The sequence below is a fragment of the Callithrix jacchus genome, chromosome 7, assembly GCF_049354715.1.
Source record: "Callithrix jacchus isolate 240 chromosome 7, calJac240_pri, whole genome shotgun sequence".
NCBI classification, from domain to species: domain Eukaryota; kingdom Metazoa; phylum Chordata; class Mammalia; order Primates; family Cebidae; genus Callithrix; species Callithrix jacchus.
In genome coordinates this window covers 133,462,490-133,480,885 of record NC_133508.1, presented here as the reverse complement: position 1 = coordinate 133,480,885, position 18,396 = coordinate 133,462,490, and the positions used below count along the sequence as shown (strand labels likewise).

The 18,396-nt window shown below is 40.4% G+C and overlaps 1 long non-coding RNA gene across 2 annotated transcripts; it reads left to right on the top strand.

Annotated features, from left to right (window-relative positions):
• Window positions 1-269: 269 nt before the first annotated feature.
• Window positions 270-12,456, top strand: LOC118143039 (uncharacterized). 2 transcript variants are annotated; one of them, XR_004727085.3, is made up of 5 exons: window positions 270-386; window positions 4,508-4,636; window positions 5,110-5,402; window positions 5,968-6,253; window positions 11,552-12,456. It is a non-coding gene; the product is annotated as an uncharacterized LOC118143039 (long non-coding RNA). The 2 variants fall into 2 exon arrangements; XR_013520573.1 differs by having other exon boundaries at window positions 4,303-4,636.
• Window positions 12,457-18,396: the final 5,940 nt, after the last annotated feature.

Below are 18,396 nucleotides of genomic sequence, written 5' to 3'. Positions count from 1 at the left end.
GCTGGCTTCGCTTCTCTCTGCTCTCAATGTCTCTCGTACAGGGCCCATGGTCTCCATGTAACGTGTGCTCTCTCCTCTTAGTCACTGCTCAGCATACTGAAAAGGAAACAGTTTTGAAACCTTTTGGTGAAAAGCTCATTTCTTGATAGAAATCTGAATTAAGAAGTAGGCTTTCTCCAGGATAACACTTCCTCTGTTACACAAGTCAGTCCCCTCACTGGTAGCAACTGGGGTTTAAATCATTAAGTTATGTAATACTCAAGTTATGTAGGCTACATATGCATTACAACTAAAATCCAGCATCTAATGAGGAAGGCTGTGATGAATTTTCCTCCTGTTTGCTTTTTCCTATTTCCTTTTCTCTGAAATGCTTCTCACAATGTTGGGTAAGATGTATATAGTAAATATAGTAAATGTATATAGTAAAATAACTATGTTAGATGTATATAGTAAATATAGTAAATGTATATAGTAAAATAACTATGTTAGATGTATATAGTAAATATAGTAAATATGTATATAGTAAAATAACTATGTTAGATGTATATAGTAAATATAGTAAATATGTATACAGTAAAATATGTTAGATGTATATAGTAAATATAGTAAATGTATATAGTAAAATAACTATGTTAGATGTATATAGTAAATATAGTAAATATGTATATAGTAAAATAACTATGTTAGATGTATATAGTAAATATAGTAAATATGTATATAGTAAAATAACTGTGTTAGATGTATATAGTAAATATAGTAAATGTATATAGTAAAATAACTATGTTAGATGTATATAGTAAATATAGTAAAATAACTATGTTAGATGTATATAGTAAAATAACTATATAATGTCTGACCAAATATCAAGGAGGAATAAAACCATTTGCAATGTTTTTTCAATGTTTCACTAAGATCTTAATGAAATTTTAAGTTTAAAGGAGCTCAATATAATTTAAGTAATATAATATTCTACAAGGAAGTTTCCATAGAAGCCAAAAACTTGACCATTATTAAAATTAAGTACGTTATTATTAAAAGAAATTTTCATAGAAGCCCAAAAGTTTATCACTATTAAAATTAAGTATGTTTCTATTAAAATAAGTGGGCTTCTTTTAAATGAACTGAAAAAAACTGTAAAAAAAAATGACTTCAAATTTGAGTCCTAGATGCTATGAAAGGAGAAAATAAATGCTGAAGGATTAATATAAGAAATGACAGAAATGTTTTATATCTGTCGTTCTTTGTGATATCCTTCTTCCTGAAAGCAAAGATACTATAACAAATAAAAGTTTAATAAGTAAAAAATACATGTTAAATGGAAAACCATGATTAACTTATTAAGGACCATTAAGTATATAATTACAAGGATTCTATTACATTAAGATACCAATTTCTTTAAAGCCAGAAATAATACCTACTGAAACTTTAATTATTTAAATGAGAAGAGAAAGAGGCATGTTATCTTCTCTGACAAAGATTAAAATCAATTTAATTGCTTCTCTGCTGCCTTGACATGATTCTTGCTGTGAGTCAAGCAACCAAAAAGGGAAATTAATACCGCAGCTGTTAATCAAGTGATATCCATGCACTCCATCTGATTACATCAGGGAGAAAACCATTGCTACTTGGCTGACTTGTGTGTCTATACCCCTTTTTTGCTGTAGTTGGGTTAGCTATGAGAAATGCTGAGGCTGGACTTAATCTTTAGAGCCTGTGATAGCGCTAGGTGAGGCACAGTCTCAGGAAATTGCAGGTTGCTGTGTTTGAGCCCGGGTAAAGGCAGTTCTATCAAGACAGAGGTTTGTTCCAAATTAAATTCACCCTTTGGTGCCTGATGTAACTGTCTATGGTGTGAAGTACAAAGAAACACAAGGGCACTGGCGGAGCTCGAGAACAAGAAAGAATATGAGAGTGTAGCTAAGATTGATGCTTTTTTTGCCCATAGAACATAACAATATATTTTTCAAGGTAGACAGCAGCAGTTTCTAGAGGTCAAATACCAACTCTCGCACTTGAATTAGGACGTGCATTTGAAAGCCAGGTACAATAACAAGTAATGCACACTTTGAGGCCCCCCACCCCTCGGATAGCCTCTGATTCTAAAACTGGGCTTTTGTTAAACACTAGTGCTGAATGAACTTCCAGCAGGATACTTGGCAAACTAATGTATCTGAGTGTAAGAAAATGGTATTGTGAAATATTTGTGAGTCTGGAAATATAAACCAGTAGTACCCTGCCTCATCAACTCTTAGCAGCCCTTGTTAACTTTACAGATGACAAGAGACACTTGGAATAACGGGGGTTGCCAAAATTAATAGATCTCAGACATTTTGCACCCACAGAGTTTGGTTTCATCAAGGGCCCTTTCTTCAGGAACTTTTAACTCTCCCGCTTCCTGTTGGCCTTCTCTTGTGAAAGACAGAGATGGATAAGAACGATTCTCAAACATATACACGCAGGAAGAGAACACTCTTCTGAGAACCTTATTCTTTTCCTAACATAAGAAAAAAAAACTCATAGTAGGGATTGAGAAATGTGATTCCTAGGGAAATGTTTTGCATTTGGGCTTTTTAACATCCCTACCAGTACTATGGAAGGATCATAAGGAAAAATGCCCATCCAAACCAGTTGGAGGAAAAGCTTATATATAACAGGATATACAGAAAGGCAGAAAAAAAATATTCCGTCCTCCAAAGATAACTCAACGTTTTTCTACATTTCAAAAGTATAATCACTGGCTCAGGTCAGCCCAAAGGATAGGTTAAGATGCCCATCAGCTTTTATTTTATCTGAGCCCAGTTCACCTATCCCCAGGACCTGCAGATGACTTTGCCTGGCTCTTCTTCATCAAATACAACTCATCCTACTATATTGGATCACCGTGCTGTTAGCCTGGCACTGTCCCTCCCCATTTCAATTTGACCAAATTGAAACAGATGCCCAGAGGCCGTGGAGATCAAGACTAGTATAACAAAATTTGCAGCCAGTTTCCAAGCTTAAATCAATATTTAACGGTAAGCCTGCTTTTATTTATTTATTTTTTGGCAGGCTTTTACTGGCAAATATCACTTTAAACTGAAAGCCAGAAGCCTTAATTATAAAGAATGCCATTCAGGCTACATTTTGAAAAACAATAACTCATTTGACAAGACAACCTGGTAGTTTACCGGATTGTACTCCCCAGAAGAAGGCAAGGAGGAGGGAGGTGCTGTTTTCTATATCCTTCCAAGATATATTTAATTACTTCATCTTCAAGCAAGCAGAGACAATTCAAATAGGGTAGAGGGAGAGAGAAATGGGGGAGTGAAATCCATTCACTGTCTCAGTGAAACCAAGCAGAAGCTCGGCGCCCACCTGCAGTATGAGAGGCAAACATTCACGAAGGTAGGGAAGGATCACCCAAGGAACTTGCATAAATGGACCTGGGCTAGAATGAGGACCAGTGAGGATGCTATTTCTGAGTGATCCTTACTTTACCTCACTGTTCTCCAACATGTGTGCTTAGTCTCCTCTAGATGAGTTAGACAACAGGACAATGGGGAAAGAGGTGACATTACATCAGAAATACAAGCCCCCTTGGGCTTGCCAAACTCAGCAAGACCTACCTAGAGATCTCATTTCTTCAGTACAGTTTTTGGAATGAGTTTCAGTGGGCAAAATTCTCTTTTGGCCTTACCTACCTTGAACAGTCTTAGAAAAACAAAAACAGGTGATCCATGTAAGTAGTTAGTAAACATAAAACACAAATGCACACACAAGGTTTACAAAATGAATCCACATCCAACTTAGCAAGCACCACGTCAGAGCTAATAATTGGCCATTAATTTCAAAGAATCTATTTCAAAATGTGCAGTCAGAAATTAGCAAGCAGGACATATGTTCCACAACTACAGACTCTACGACTGTATCTTGTAACGCTGCCATTCACCTTCAAGAGAAATTTGCAATTTTCTAAAGAAAGTTATCAATCACTTCAGTACATAGAATTTAGGGTAGGGAGTTGGGAGAGGGACTGCAGTACAGCTCACCAAGAAACAGAAAGGACTCAGAACAATCACGTAAAGAAGAAAAGAAACCAGTTCTAGTCCTCACATGGGCACTAAGACTGTTTCTCCCCTGCCTGCCAGAGCATGTAATCAGGAGTGGTAGTCTTTCTAAACATTGCCCCTTTCTGTTGCTATGTTGTTTTACAAATTCACACTAGCCTCTAGGTACCATTCTCTTTTCTCTATGAAGTAAAAATCCCTAATGACTTCTTCTCCTTAAACCCTCACCATCTGCCCCCCCCCCGCCCCCCACCAGGCCTTCTAAGAGACAACACTTGCCTTCTGCTTTTCCTCGAGCTTCTGGACAAAATAAACTGCCTTCCATTGGATGTCTTCCAGACCGTCCTATAGGATCTCACACCCACCTCTGTGAGCAAACCAAGAGGGAGGGGGGCCCCATCAACATTGACAGGAACACGATTGTAGGGCTGTAATTTTATTTCATCGACTTTCTTTTGCAGCTTGCCTGTCTCTCCCATGTCTGCCACCCGCAGCAGGAGATTAAAAGAACAGAGGAGGTAGGAGCTCTTGTGAGAACCACGGGAATTTTGGCAGAACCTTTATCGGAACCATATGGCAGCAACTCTGCAGTACGTGAAATGCTTCTAAGGGAGAAGACTCTATTATTCCCAAAGAATGCTTCTCATCTGTCTTGAGTGGACTGGGCACCCCTGCCAAAGGATGGAAATAATATTTTCTGGAAAGACTGTATGGACGCAGATAATATCTGACCTCAATGTATCTAATAGCAGCAGCTCAGCATTATACCCCACAGTCTATTAATAAAGGGAAAAGATAATATATGGTATTTCTGATATTCCCTAGTTATTAATAACCTTCCTATAACACACTTTACTCATCTCTTGTGATGAAGGAACTGGACAAGATAAGTGACCTTCAGTTATCTTTATCGCAGTCTCCTTTAGGCAGTGGAGATCCCATTCAGAACTCTAGCACACAGCAAAGATGATGATGGATCAGATATGGTTGAAGCAAGAGTAGAAGGTCTGGATCCTTTTTACTGGCCTCCTCCTCATTTTTCTTCTTTTCCCTTTTTTTTCAGCATTCTTTCCCAGACTATTACTCTTCATTCACTTTAAATGGATAAACAAGGAGAGACATCTGTTCCCTCCAGTTCTACCAGAGCCAGATGGGCCTTGCTCTCTTGTTCAGAAACACAAAACAGTGAGTTCATGTTGCCTTTAATGGGTCCATGACTTTCCAACCAACCCTGCAGTCTAGAGAGACTCTTCACATAGCCATCCAGTGAGCAGCCGTCAGCTAATGACCAGAAGCAGTACTCCTGGAGAAGGACCCAGAACACTGCCTTGGGACCTGGCAGTGGAGGAGTCCCAGGTAATGGATGAGATGAAGCCAAGGAGAAAGGATATGAGAGTGGCTGAAAAAGGGTCTTCCACACAGGAAAGAGTCCTGGAGATCATTTTTTTCTCCCTCAAGTCCCAGAGCTCTGTAAACAAATCTACCTTCCCAGCATAGTAGGGGTCACAAAGAGAAGTCTCAGAAAAATCATGTGCCATAATATTTAGAAACAGAAATAGTAAGAATGATCGCTGTACAGTGGTTAAATTATGGGTGGTTAAGGCAGAAAATATGTCTTCCTTGAATTCTAACCTTTTATCAACCACAGAGAAAACAGATGTTAAGATTTAGAAAAAAGAAACAACTTGGACTGGAGAAGTGAATAGTTCTGTTCAGAAACACTAAGTCAGGATGAAGGAAGATCTCTAGAATACAATTGGATGTCACCACTCCCAAACCACTCCTGATTTAGGATTTCAAGAATGCCCTAGTGAAAACAGATTGGAGCCCTCATACCACACTCATGCCTTTAGATGGTTTGAATTTTACAAAATATATTTAATCTTCAGTTCCCTTTTGATATGTATGGTTTCTTCCCTAGGTGGTCTTGACTTCCTCTCCCATGAACTTTTAAGGAGCTTATAAAGTCCTAAGCAAAAGAACAATCCAGGCACTTTCATGGAAGTGTCCCTGGACAAAGAAGACTCAACTCTTGGTCAGCTGGAGGCATGATAGTGTTCCTTAATGTGAAAGAACATAAAAGCAGCCTTGAAATGTGGTCACCAATATGGATGGATCTGGAGGCCATAATCCTAAGCTAACCAGCAAACCAACATAGGAACAGAACCAAATACCACATGTTCTCACTTGTAAGTGGGAGCTAAACAGTGAGTACATATGGATGCAAAGTAGGGAACAAAGAGATATCAGGATTTATTTGAGGGTGGAAGCAGGGAGGAGAGAGAGGATTGAAAAACTACCTATCATGTACTATACTTATTACCTGAGTGATTAAATAATCTGTACACTAATCCCCTGTGACATGTAATTTCCCTATGTAGAAAACCTGCACTTATATCCCTGAACCTAACATAAACATTTTTTTTGAGACAGAGTTTCGCCCTTGTTACCCAGGCTGGAGTGCAATGGCGCGATCTCGGCTCACCGCAACCTCTGCCTCCTGGGTTCAGGCAATTCTCCTGCCTCAGCCTCCTGAGTAGCTGGGATTACAGTCACGCGCCACCATGCCCAGCTAATTTTTTGTATTTTTAATAGAGACGGGGTTTCACCATGTTGACCAGGATGGTCTCAATCTCTCGACCTCGTGATCCACCCGCCTCGGCCTCCCAAAGTGCTGGGATTACAGGCTTGAGCCACCGCTCCCAGCAACATAAACATTTTAAAAATGTGGTCACTAAAGACATATATGTGTCTATTAACATTTTCTGAGAACACATTCTATAACAAGAGGCAAATACTAGTAGTATTTGCTTTCTCTGGACATAAGTCAGGATACTTTTAAGAAATATATATCCCTAGCATACTAAGAAAAGTTGCAGAAGAACTTTTGACAGGAAACATATAAGACAAGCTCCAGTCGTCTATGGCCATTGTTAGATTTTTAAAATAGTATTAGTTTTCCTTTCAGAGTGTACTGCCATGTAGGGATCATGTTGTAGTTTTAGAAGCCATTGCTTCTTCCTAGATAAATGGCCTTGGGTATTTCACTTTCAGAGATCCTTATCTGAAAATGTGATGATGATGATGACGATGATGACACCTATATCTATCCAAACCCACTTCACAGGAGTAGGAAGAAGCTGGTGCTTGAGTATTAGCCAAGGGGCTTTGTTCTAATATCTAGGTTCTGAGGTTGGTGGGGTCAGAATCAAAATGAGACATACTGGCGACATAGCAGGATAACATTTTGGTAGTCCTGAAGCCAGTGCCTCTTTGTTTTGTTTAAATATATGTTCAACATTATCTACAGGAGATGTAGAAGACTAAGAGGGGAAAGAGCACCTCAGCTACAGGCCACCAGATTCTATCGTCCCTCTTTTTCTCAGCAATTTAGCTCTTGCTAGCTATTGCTACTCGATAATTTACCTTGGGATTTGTGCTTTTCTTACATGATACACAGTACTCTCCCTGAGTGTAGTTATGGAAATAGAATCTTTCTCCATGTTTTAATATTGCCAGGTATAGTTTAGACCACGAGGGTATTTTGATGCTTTGAATTATTGGCAGTCCAGGAAACGGCCCCACTGATCTCCCAATTTAAGCGGAGTTTGGGTAGGATTTCCTCCCTGACAGCTTTCCAGCCGAACTGACCTTCCAATTTAGTTTTGTTCTGGGTAGGTTATCCTGCCAGATCAGCCAAATAACTGCAGCCAAGTAAGAGCAGCCAAAGTTTTGGCATCATGGGTCCAGCTGGGATGAACAATAGCAATTAACAAATTGAAAAGACAAAAGTAGAGTTGAAAGTGAAAGACAATATTCTTTGATGTTGGGACTGGGGGACTATCATCAAGCAGAAGCAGGTCAGGAATGAAAGACGTGTATTGTGGTACCTGGGTCTTGGGCAATTGCAGTTGTTGGTTCAGCAGTGTCCTGTGTTTGTCTGCACTTAGTAGTGACTCCAAGGTGAATCATTGCATTAGCATGACTTAGAGGTTGAAAAAGACATGTTCCAGAGGTGTGGGGGGAACTAAGATAATATATACCAAGAAAGGCTCCTGTAATGCCTATGCCACTGAGCAAATACTAAGATTACTACCTCAACTGTCCTAATTACCAGTGTCTCTCAAATGCTATGAGTGTCTCTCAAATGCTCATGAATGGCATAAGCATTTGAGAGACACTGAACGTTCAATGAATGGCATTTTTTATTGTTATTATTTTTATTGAACTGTTTATTATTTATTGAACTGTTAGCTTAGGGCTCTTTGAAGGAGACTCCTTCCTAAGAATTACTTTTTCTTTTCTTTTTTTATTTTTTTTTTGAGACGGAGTTTCGCTCTTGTTACCCAGGCTGGAGTGCAATGGCGTGATCTTGGCTCACCGCAACCTCCGCCTCCTGGGCTAAGGCAATCCTCCTGCCTCAGCCTCCTGAGTAGCTGGGACTATAGGCACGCACCACCATGCCCAGCTAATTTTTTGTATTTTTAGTAGAGACGGGGTTTCACCATGTTGACCAGGATGGTCTCGATCTCTGGACCTCGTGATCCACCTGCCTTAGCCTCCCAAAGTGCTGGGATTACAGGCGTGAGCCACCACGCCCGGCCTACTTTTTCTTTAGCATAAAAGATAATTATTCAGCGCCAGAGGAGGAAGTCCTCAATTTAAATTCATTGTTTGTAAAACAAGGATTTAAAACAATCCAAAATATAGGTTTTAGTTGTTTTTTTTTGTTTTGTTTTGTGACAGAGTCTTTCTGTCACCAGGTGCCAGGCTGAAATGCAGTGGCACAATCTCGGCTCACTGCAACCTCCGCCTCCCGGGTTCAAGGAATTCTCCTGCCTCAGCCTCCCGAGTAGCTGGGACTACAGGCATGTGCCATCATGCCCAGCTGGTATTTTTAAAGTGTTTGGATGACAGCAAGAAAACTCTAGGGTCACCACCATAAAGTATTAGGTTGGTGCAAATTACTTTCAATGGCCGAAACCACAATTACTTTTGCACCAACCTGATAGCTTCAGCTTACCTTTGCTCTGTCCTTAGTGGGGAAAAGAAGTGAGAAAAAAAAAGGGGGAAAGACTAAAATGTTCAGATAATTCAAGGAATTGTTTTTGGTTTTGTTTTTCTCAGTACAACAAAGACTTTTCTATTGACTTAAGATTTTGGATTTTAAAGTTCTCAATTGCATATCAATGTCTTCAAAGATTAGGAAAGAATATTTGAACTTCCCAGATTGTGTGAAAAATTCTGAGAGCATTTCACATTCCTGTGGTATGAGGAGAAAAAAAAAATCTCAGCAAAGATTCATTCCTGAGAGACTGACTGAAACATGCTGAAAAGTCTGGTTGAAGTCAACAGACCCCATGCAGTCCAGATGCTTAGCAGGCTTCCCAGAGAACCCCAGGGGAGCAGGTTTTTGAGTCACTTTCCTCTTGGCTATAACCAGGAGGCTAAAGTACATATAGCCAAAATCTTGTGAAATTTACAAACAGGCCAGCAATTCAACAGGTCTTGGCCACACACAGATCCAGCTTACATGAAGAGTTAAGCACCAAAGATTCCTAGAGACCACAGCACAGATGCTTCAGGCTCGGATTCCTATTGTGTTGCCCACGCCAACTTCCTGCACCCTCTGCCCAGACCGAGAGCCCCTGCCTTTCTACCCTCTCACTATTCAGTTGTTCAAAGTTTCTCTGAGCCCCACAGCTACATCCCTACTCTCATACTCCTCTCTCAGGAAGAACAAATATTTGGATAAATTATGTATAATTTCCCTGCCCCATGCAGCCCTGTAGGCTTCATTTACAATAAGTTGAAAAATATGCTTCTCAGAGATTATACTTCTCTGGGAAAAGAGAGCACATTGTGCTAAAGACGGTAACCGTGGTCTCCTAAGAACGCCTCATCATGTTCCACGGCACATGGGAAACCAAGGTTACTATTGCATCCTCTGCTTGCAGCAGCGAAACAGATGCCTCCCCAGCCCCCAGTGGTAAAAACCTAGAGCACTGTATCCCAGGAACAGATTAAAGTGATAGCTGGAAGCATACCCAAGCCGAGGAATTACAGATGTTCAATAAAACCTGCAGACAGCCCACCAAAATCCCTGCACAGAGCTGCGAGGGCACACGTCCAGCTCAGCTGGAAATGGGTCCATAGTGAGGGGAAGAAACAAGAATCATAGCTGCTCCAGATGCGTGTTAGTTACAAAGGATGCTGAGGAGCTCAAGCGCGTCTTTCAAGAATAGCAACTTTTCAATCCATCTCAGGCTTTTTTTGAACTTCAGAATTCTCACTTCGCCATTAAAAATGTTCAGTTTAGTCAGAGCGTATAACAGATATCTTGCTGCCAAGAAACGGTAAGATGCACAAGCTGAGACAAGTGTGGTGTGAGGCAGAGAACACAAATACCCCAAAAGCCACTGAGTGGCCAACTGAGTGGAGGACTCGGCACCAAACAGGCCTTCACGTCTTATTAATATTATCCTTCTCCTGATTGCCCTACTTGGACACATTTGTAAAAGGCATTACTTATTCCACCCTTTATTCCCCAAATACAGCAGATGGTTTTAGCACAGTGTTTCAAATCAGATGTTAGGCAGAGAGACTGGAGCCCAGAGCATCTGGATTCTCAAGAAGCAGCACGCAGATCGTGTGAGAAAGCTAGGAGGCAGCAGAGGGGAGAGATTGTTTAGGGTACTTACCAGGCCATTTTTAGCCAGAGGGAAAATCACCCCCCAAATTGTGTAATTATTCTTTCTTTAACCTTAGTGAGAAGAAAAGATACAGGCTCACGGAGCAAACTAAATCTATCCGCTTATTTCAGGAGCTAGACATTGTAGGTAAATTCTTTTCTTTAATACGCGAAGACACGGACAAAATGCTAACACAATTTTTCTCTCTAATTTTTTTAAATCAGGTGTCGGAAAAAGATTATAAATGAGGATAAAAATAGAGAAAAGAGTAATTCAGCTCAATGCAGTTTCCATGTTTCCAATACCTAAGTGGGTTGCATTCACAAAACACAAAAGGACATGTTTCTAAAAATTTGACTTTGCCTTATTTAAAGATTGTCAGGTACAGAATTAGTTAAATTGTGAGCCAAAGACACAATTACTTGTTTGTGTCAGTCACTGAAAAAGATTGAGGAGCCCAAGTGATTTCATAGTGTCCAGTTGCATATTTGTCAGCCTCATAGTGTTGCCAGCTTGTTAGTAACAATAACTCAAGATGAGATCTTGGGCAAGCTATTTCATCTTGTCCATGGCTCCAGTTGGCTCATTTACAAAATGAGAAGCTTCGACCATATTAGCTCTGAGGCCCTTTCTTGCTCTAATACGCTACAGATCGATGAAATTCCACCTAATTAAGTAATTTCACATAAAATATACAATGCAATGTCTTACACACAAGTGGTGAGTAAACGTTTATTAATAATCATATAAACTTCTGATATCTGGCACTATTGTTCTAGCAATTATTCTTTAATACTGACTGTTTTAATGTAGAGAGAAAAGCAACAGTGAACAGCTACGACCTAGAACTTGACGGAGGTTTGATCCACAGAGGAACAGAGAAAAGCACTTGCTCACATCCATCCCGTGCTCCTAGGAAGCAGATGATGTGATGGATTACCAGGTCTTCTGGCAGCATTTTCCGATTTCACCAACAGTTTCTCCTAGGGATTGTTTGGAATAGGAACATGGACCCATAAACTTTTCCTTTTCCCACTCCTGAAGCCTTTTGGTAAACTACCTAATTATCTGCTGTTCTTGGCCCTTAAAGTTATTTAAAAGTAATACACATTTGTGGATTTAACATTTTGAGAGATAATGGCTACTTGAAAAGTTCTAAAAAGAAACCAACAGAAATTATCATATAAAGCTTGAACATGTAAGTTCCTATTCCCTGCTTCTCGTATTTCCTTTAGTAAATGGCACTTTTTTCATGGTGTGTCCAAGTTAGAAAAGTGGGTTATCCTAGACTTCCCTTTTCTAATGTTTTCCTTCTCCTTCATTCTTCCTTCCCTCATACCTTACCCAATCGCTGTGCAGTGCCTTGCCCAATTATATGCATTTGATAAATATTTGTTGAATCACCGCCAGGAATAGCCAAGAGTTACAATGTACTCTATGTACCAGGCATGTGTGTTCACTCATGTAATATTGACAACAACTTCATCATTCTCATCTAACAGATTCGGAAGCTGAGGAATAAGAGATTAAGTGATTTGCTCAGTCACATGGCTAGTAAAAATGCTTTTTAAAACCAGGTAGTTTGGTTTCAAAGTTCATCCACTCAATCACTATTCTTTACTGTCTCTATCTTGAGACATTTAGGTTTAATCTTACCATCAGAGTAAGGTATATTTATTCCAAGCTAAATAAAACAGTATACTGCTTGTGCTCAGCAATTATTGTCCTTCATTTGTCCTATAGATATTGCTTGTTTTTAATTTATCTCACCTTCCCAATTTAACAGTGTGTCTTGGAGCTCTACCGTGACCAGTGCAGCACCCCACAGTGGTATAAAGCAACTCTCTCATTCCTCTCTAGTTGCCTAATGGCACCCCTGTTCCCTGCCTGCACATGAGTCAGCAGAATGGGGAGGAACGGGGGAGAAGAATTGAAGGGTAAATTGAGGCAACATAGAAAGGGAACAGAATAGAGTTGATTAACCACTGGGAAGATTCAGAAGTCTATGAACAAGGTGTTACGTGATTCATGCTGTGTCTTAGGAAGGGAAATTTGTCAACACTGCATGGGACAGACTGATGGGGACATACTGGGATATCACTTTGTCAGTTCTGCCCCTAGAGCTGCCCAGACATCATGAGGGCTTCACGCTGAGCAGTGTGGACAGGAATGTTGAAACGGAGTCCAGAGATATTTTGGAGGTAGAATTGGCCTCTGTGCCTGATTAGATGGAGAGGGTGAAGGAGAAAGGAGACAAAGGCATCCTCAGAGGATGTGGACAGAGAGGCTGCGAGAATGGTAACATTTATAGTTATAAATGTGCACCGGTTATGGTGGTAAACAAGATAGAAATAGGCCTGCCCTCCTGAAGGTTGTAGTCTGGTGGAGACACAGTAAAAAAGCAAGCTAGTAATATCTATCAAGTTCTACAAAAGAAACCTAGACATCGAGTATGAGGTGGAGAGGAAGAAAGAATGTCTCCTTAGAGGTAGAAAAATAAGCAGTAGAGTCCTGTGTTAGAAGTCAAGACAGCAGTGAATTTCAATGAAAACGGAATGTTCAAGATCAGACATTAGGAGGTCATATGACTTAGCATTAGATGGCTATTAATGGCCCGCAAGAGCAGAGTCTGTAGAGCAGTGGAGGTAGAAATTGTGGGCAGCTAGTTGAAAAGGAAGTGAGGCATGAAGAAGCTGTGAAAATCAACCCATACCAACTGTTTTGAAGGTCTGGAAGGTGATAAAGTTGTCAGATTCAAAATGGAGTCACTCGTGTCAAACCCTGGCAAAATGGAGCTGGGAAAGGCCTTGAAGAGAGGGCTCTCACACATGATTTGCCTGATAACAGGAACCAGGACAAGACACTTTTCCATACTGCAGCTTACTACATGAGTCACCCAAGGACAGCTAGTGGCTTATACCAGAACAATTGCCTGACACACTGTCTCACAGGCCTAATCCAAAACTACAAGAGCCTAACTAGTACTCCAAGACTCCAAGTCCTACCTAGCAAACACAGACCCTCACTGATCAAAACTCACCAGCTCTTAGAAGGCACTGCCAGCACGAATTGACTTTCCTTCAAATCAACTTGTATAACCTCCTCATTCCCCCCAAAAAACCCTAACCATTTTCCTTTGTTCTTCCAGACATACTAGAGGCCACCCTGTTCTGTGTGTATGTCCCAGATTATAATCCCACTTCTTGCATATTATTCTCAAATAAAACCTTTTCATTTGGGGATTCATCTCTGTCTATTTTTTTATGTTGGCAAAGAGAAGGAGAGAAATAGGAGGTTAGCTTGAAAGGGAAGCAGGTTTAAGAGGCTTTTCTAAAGATAAGGAAAAGTCTAACTTCTTTATGGACTAAGAGAGAGAAGTTCTTTTGGGCAGAAGCTGAAGATTCTGGAGAGAAAATACATAGCTGAAAGAGAAGGCACAAAAGAAAGAGAAGCGAGGATTAACAGCAGAGATGTATGAGTAAGCCATGGAAGAGGGAAATAAGGCTTCATCCAGAAGACAGCACGTATCACTTGGAGCTAGAAAGGGAAATTAATGAGGTGCCCTTTTCTAAATATTGAATAAGGTCAGGAAGCTGATCGGGAAATATTTTCACCTCCAAGTATGAGGCAGCATCTGAGAGGCACCACCACTGTTTTACAAAGAGAGGCCTGTAGACTAGGAGAGGATCCAAAAATAGACTGTTATTACGAATTCAGTACACAAATGGTATTTGCAAAGTCACACCAGCGTTTATCTCGAGAAATCAATAAACAGCATTAAGTGGCTCTGATTTTCCTTTTCCTATCAGAAACAGGAAAAATCTAGTAAGCTGTTTGGATAGATATCACTTAAATCAATTACCTACAAATAATTGAATTTATTTTCAAGTACAACAAAATAAGAGAATCATTTTAATCGCTTCTTTTAAATGGATGTGTTTCTATGGTAAATAATGCATAAGCAAGAGGGAAAGAAAAGCAAAAGGCAATTACATTTATTGTACACATACTATGTTCCAAGTGTCTTGGATTAGCTATAAGATAACTTTTCTCACTTAATTCTAACACCTGATAAGGTAGACATCATTACCTTTTTATAGAAGGAACTGAGGCTTAAACATGTTAAAAAGCTGCTCTTCTGAATGTTCTTGGTTTCATATAACTACCTAGCATGTTCATGTCTAGATGCTGGCTTGGCACCAAACTCTAGAGCCCTTGGTTTGGCACCCCTGCTACCATGGAAGCCCTGGGCACTAACAAGCCCATCCCTCAGACTGATTGTCAGAGGACCCTGGCATTTTATCATTCCGCTCAAAGTCATTTGCAGCAGATAGGATCTCAGATGCCTTCTTGCCCACCATCTTTCTAGCAGCTTCCCAACCCTTAGTCCCTGCTGAAGGGGCAGGTCCAAGTGGTTTGATGAGACCCCCTCTGCCCTGTAATCACATCTCCGTGGATGTCCCAAGGTGAAACACCTGACCCAAAGCCAAGTGCCAGCTGACCATTCTCTAATAAAAAGCCAACTAAGACACATAGAATGCACCACTTTGTGATGGGCTCTAGAACTGAAACCCAGGCAGGTTTGGGGTTGGAACTAGTACCAAACCAAAGCTATGAGTAAGCTCTCATGTGGGCCCTGAGAGCAAGAAGCAAGAACAGGGAGAAGAAGCTGAGCTGCAAAGAGGAGCATGGAACAGAAACACAGAAAATCAGGGATAAGGAACCACACAGGCCTGGGGAAAGAGAGATCGTCTCCATTCCTGACTCCCGTCCCGTGGGGGCCCACCTGTACTTAATATTGGACCCTCTTTGCCCATGGTGTTATCTAATATAGCCTCATAACTAACCATATTTTTGAGACGGTATCTACTACTTGCAATCAAAGTTGTTGACTAATAATTCACTGAATACAAATCAATGCGTTAATAATATAATAACATTAACATCTAGTGCTATACATTTTAACTGTTGTACACTCATTAATTCATTTCATCCAAACAACAGTGTTAACATTATTCTCTTTACAGGTAAGTAAATAGTGGTGCAAAAAGTTAACATTTAAATGTCATCTAAACGCCACTACAAATTTATTCCCTAGAATCCTACTTCCACCCCCAAATAAACTCTACTTTGCCTGTGTTTCAACTAGAGTAAACTCAGGTCTTAAATCCAAGAGGGTTTTCTAACCAGTTTAATTGATGGGATGAGAGTAATTCATCTCTTTTTCAACTGTAGAAATGAGTTAAAAATAGCTTCAGAAAATAAAATTTATTCCTGAACCAAAAATTAAAACTTAATAATGTGCAACCAAATTGCATTGAGCTTTTATCACATTTTGCCCTTGCTGAACATTTTTTGGCTTCAGCAGCTGCTCCATGAAATGTAACTGTCACTACAGTGAATAAATAAGCAACTATTGCTGTGATACAGCTGCCCCTTATAACAGCATTAGGGAAAAGCCTTCAGTGGAACCACAGGCCAGAAGAGAGCTGCACTCTTGCTGAATACGGATGGGATTTCATTCAGTCTACAGAGATCCCCCTCAGACTATAGCACATGTAGAAGGGCAAATGTGCTTTATAGTGGACATCTGCTATTTAGCCTACCCAGAAGGCTTTCCTTCTTCTGGGAATTTTTCTAAACCTAACTGCACTCTGGCTACATGATTACTGTGGAGGAATTGCCATTTTTCTATACAACGCTGCCTCACTGACCACAGGCAATTGGTCCAAGCCAGGCCAACCGGAGTCTTTTCTCAAGGTGTTGTACACTGGAAGAAAGAAAGAGAATCCCTGTCTAGAAACAAAAGATTTCAAATGTACAACTTGGGAGCTCTCAGTGGGCCATGTTCTCTGCCACACAGAAGAAAGCAGACTTCAAAGAGAATGAAGCCAAGACAGAGAAACGCAAGCATTTGAATCCCTGATTGCAATAGCTCCTGGACTCAGCGGTATCACTGTCTTTCCTGTATCTGATTGTTCAGTCCTTTCCTGGATTATCTAGGCCAATAAAACCCTTTTGTCTAAATTGTTTAGATTTAGGTTTCTGTCATTTTCATCTGAAAGTCCTAATATAATCTTATCATTTATTCTCGGTTTTTTTGGACATTTGTAAGAGAGAACACACTTGCAGTTTTGCACAGAAACTTGGTAGTCACAATAGATTTCTTTTCTTCCTATTGTCTTCCTTCTGACCAACATTTCCTTACTATCCAGATTAGCTCCCAACTTTATATTTGGAAGTATCTTGGAATCAGAGCCACTACACAGCAGAACCTTAGGAATGTCGTTTACATGTGTGAATCCCATCTCCTGGAGTTGCACAACACATAGTCATATTCAGCAGCCCTGTTGATAATTATTCAGGATTGTTTTATGCTGAAGAGAGCTGGGCTGGCTGGTTTACTTAGCAATGTTAGCATATAGTTTATGGAGAGAAAAATGGTAGAGATGGCCCCCAAATGAACCAGTGTGACATATAAAAAAGGAAAGTTATGTTCCATGACTCACTGACTCTGCAGCAAGGGCCGGCCACCTTAAACATCGGGTATCAGCAGAAAAAAAAATGCTGGCAAGGACTGTGGGAGAATGAAATGCACCGAAGGCTGGAAAAAGCCAAAGCAGAGAAAGTTTAATGGGTCATTCAGGTCCTCATCTCCTGGTCAATAGTACTAACAGGAAGGGAGTCTTTGCCTTTATTCTCTGATTCTGCTCATTAGCAGTAGTCTATACAACATTCCAGACTTATCCCAGTGCGAGGGCACTCCACCCACACTGCATTTACTGCAGTCTGTCCAAGTGGAAGGGCAATGGGCACAGAGCTCCCACTACCAAGTCTTGGATCCCACCTCAATAAAATGTCATTGTGGAAGTCTATTATGCCAGGACTCATGCCGGGACCCTTCCAGGAAGGGCTTGGAATAGGCTGTTGCTATAACCCTTGCCTCTATCAAATAGAGCTTTTTCAGGAATTAGGGTAAACTGAACCATCATGTGGAAGTGGATAGAAAGAGGGGTATGGATCAGGGTTCTATATGGGGATACCCCACACAGGGAAGTGCACATTTTCTTTCTACAGGACTCCTCTTAAGCAAAGTCGTCTTCCTATCCTTAATGCCCCATTTCAGCTCAGTTCAGTGGTTCTCACATTCAGGGAACCAAAAAAAAAAAATCTCTAAAGCCTCGTATTCAAAGTGTGGCCACCGAGCAGTTGCATCATCACACCTGAGAACTGGTTAGAAATATGGAATCTTGCCTCAACCAAACCTACTGAATCAACACTTGCATTTTTACAAGATGCCCACATGACGCACATGCAGATTACAGTTGAATAAGCACTGACTTGGCATATTTATTGAAAATATAAAATCCCAGGCATCGCCTCTAAAGATTCTGATTTTTCACATCTAAGGGTAGGCTCAGGAATCTACGCTTTCACCAAGCACATCTGGCAATTTTTAACTAGGAAGTTCCAGGACCACACTTTACAAACTACTGGTTTATTCCAAAACCAAAATTCCCCTCAATACTTGTCAAAAAAATTCTTTTTTAAATTATAGATTCAGGGGGTATGTGTGTGGGATTGTTACATGGGTATGTTACATAATTCTGGGGCTTGGGTTTTTGGGGAACCCCTCACCCAACTAGTGAACCCAGTAC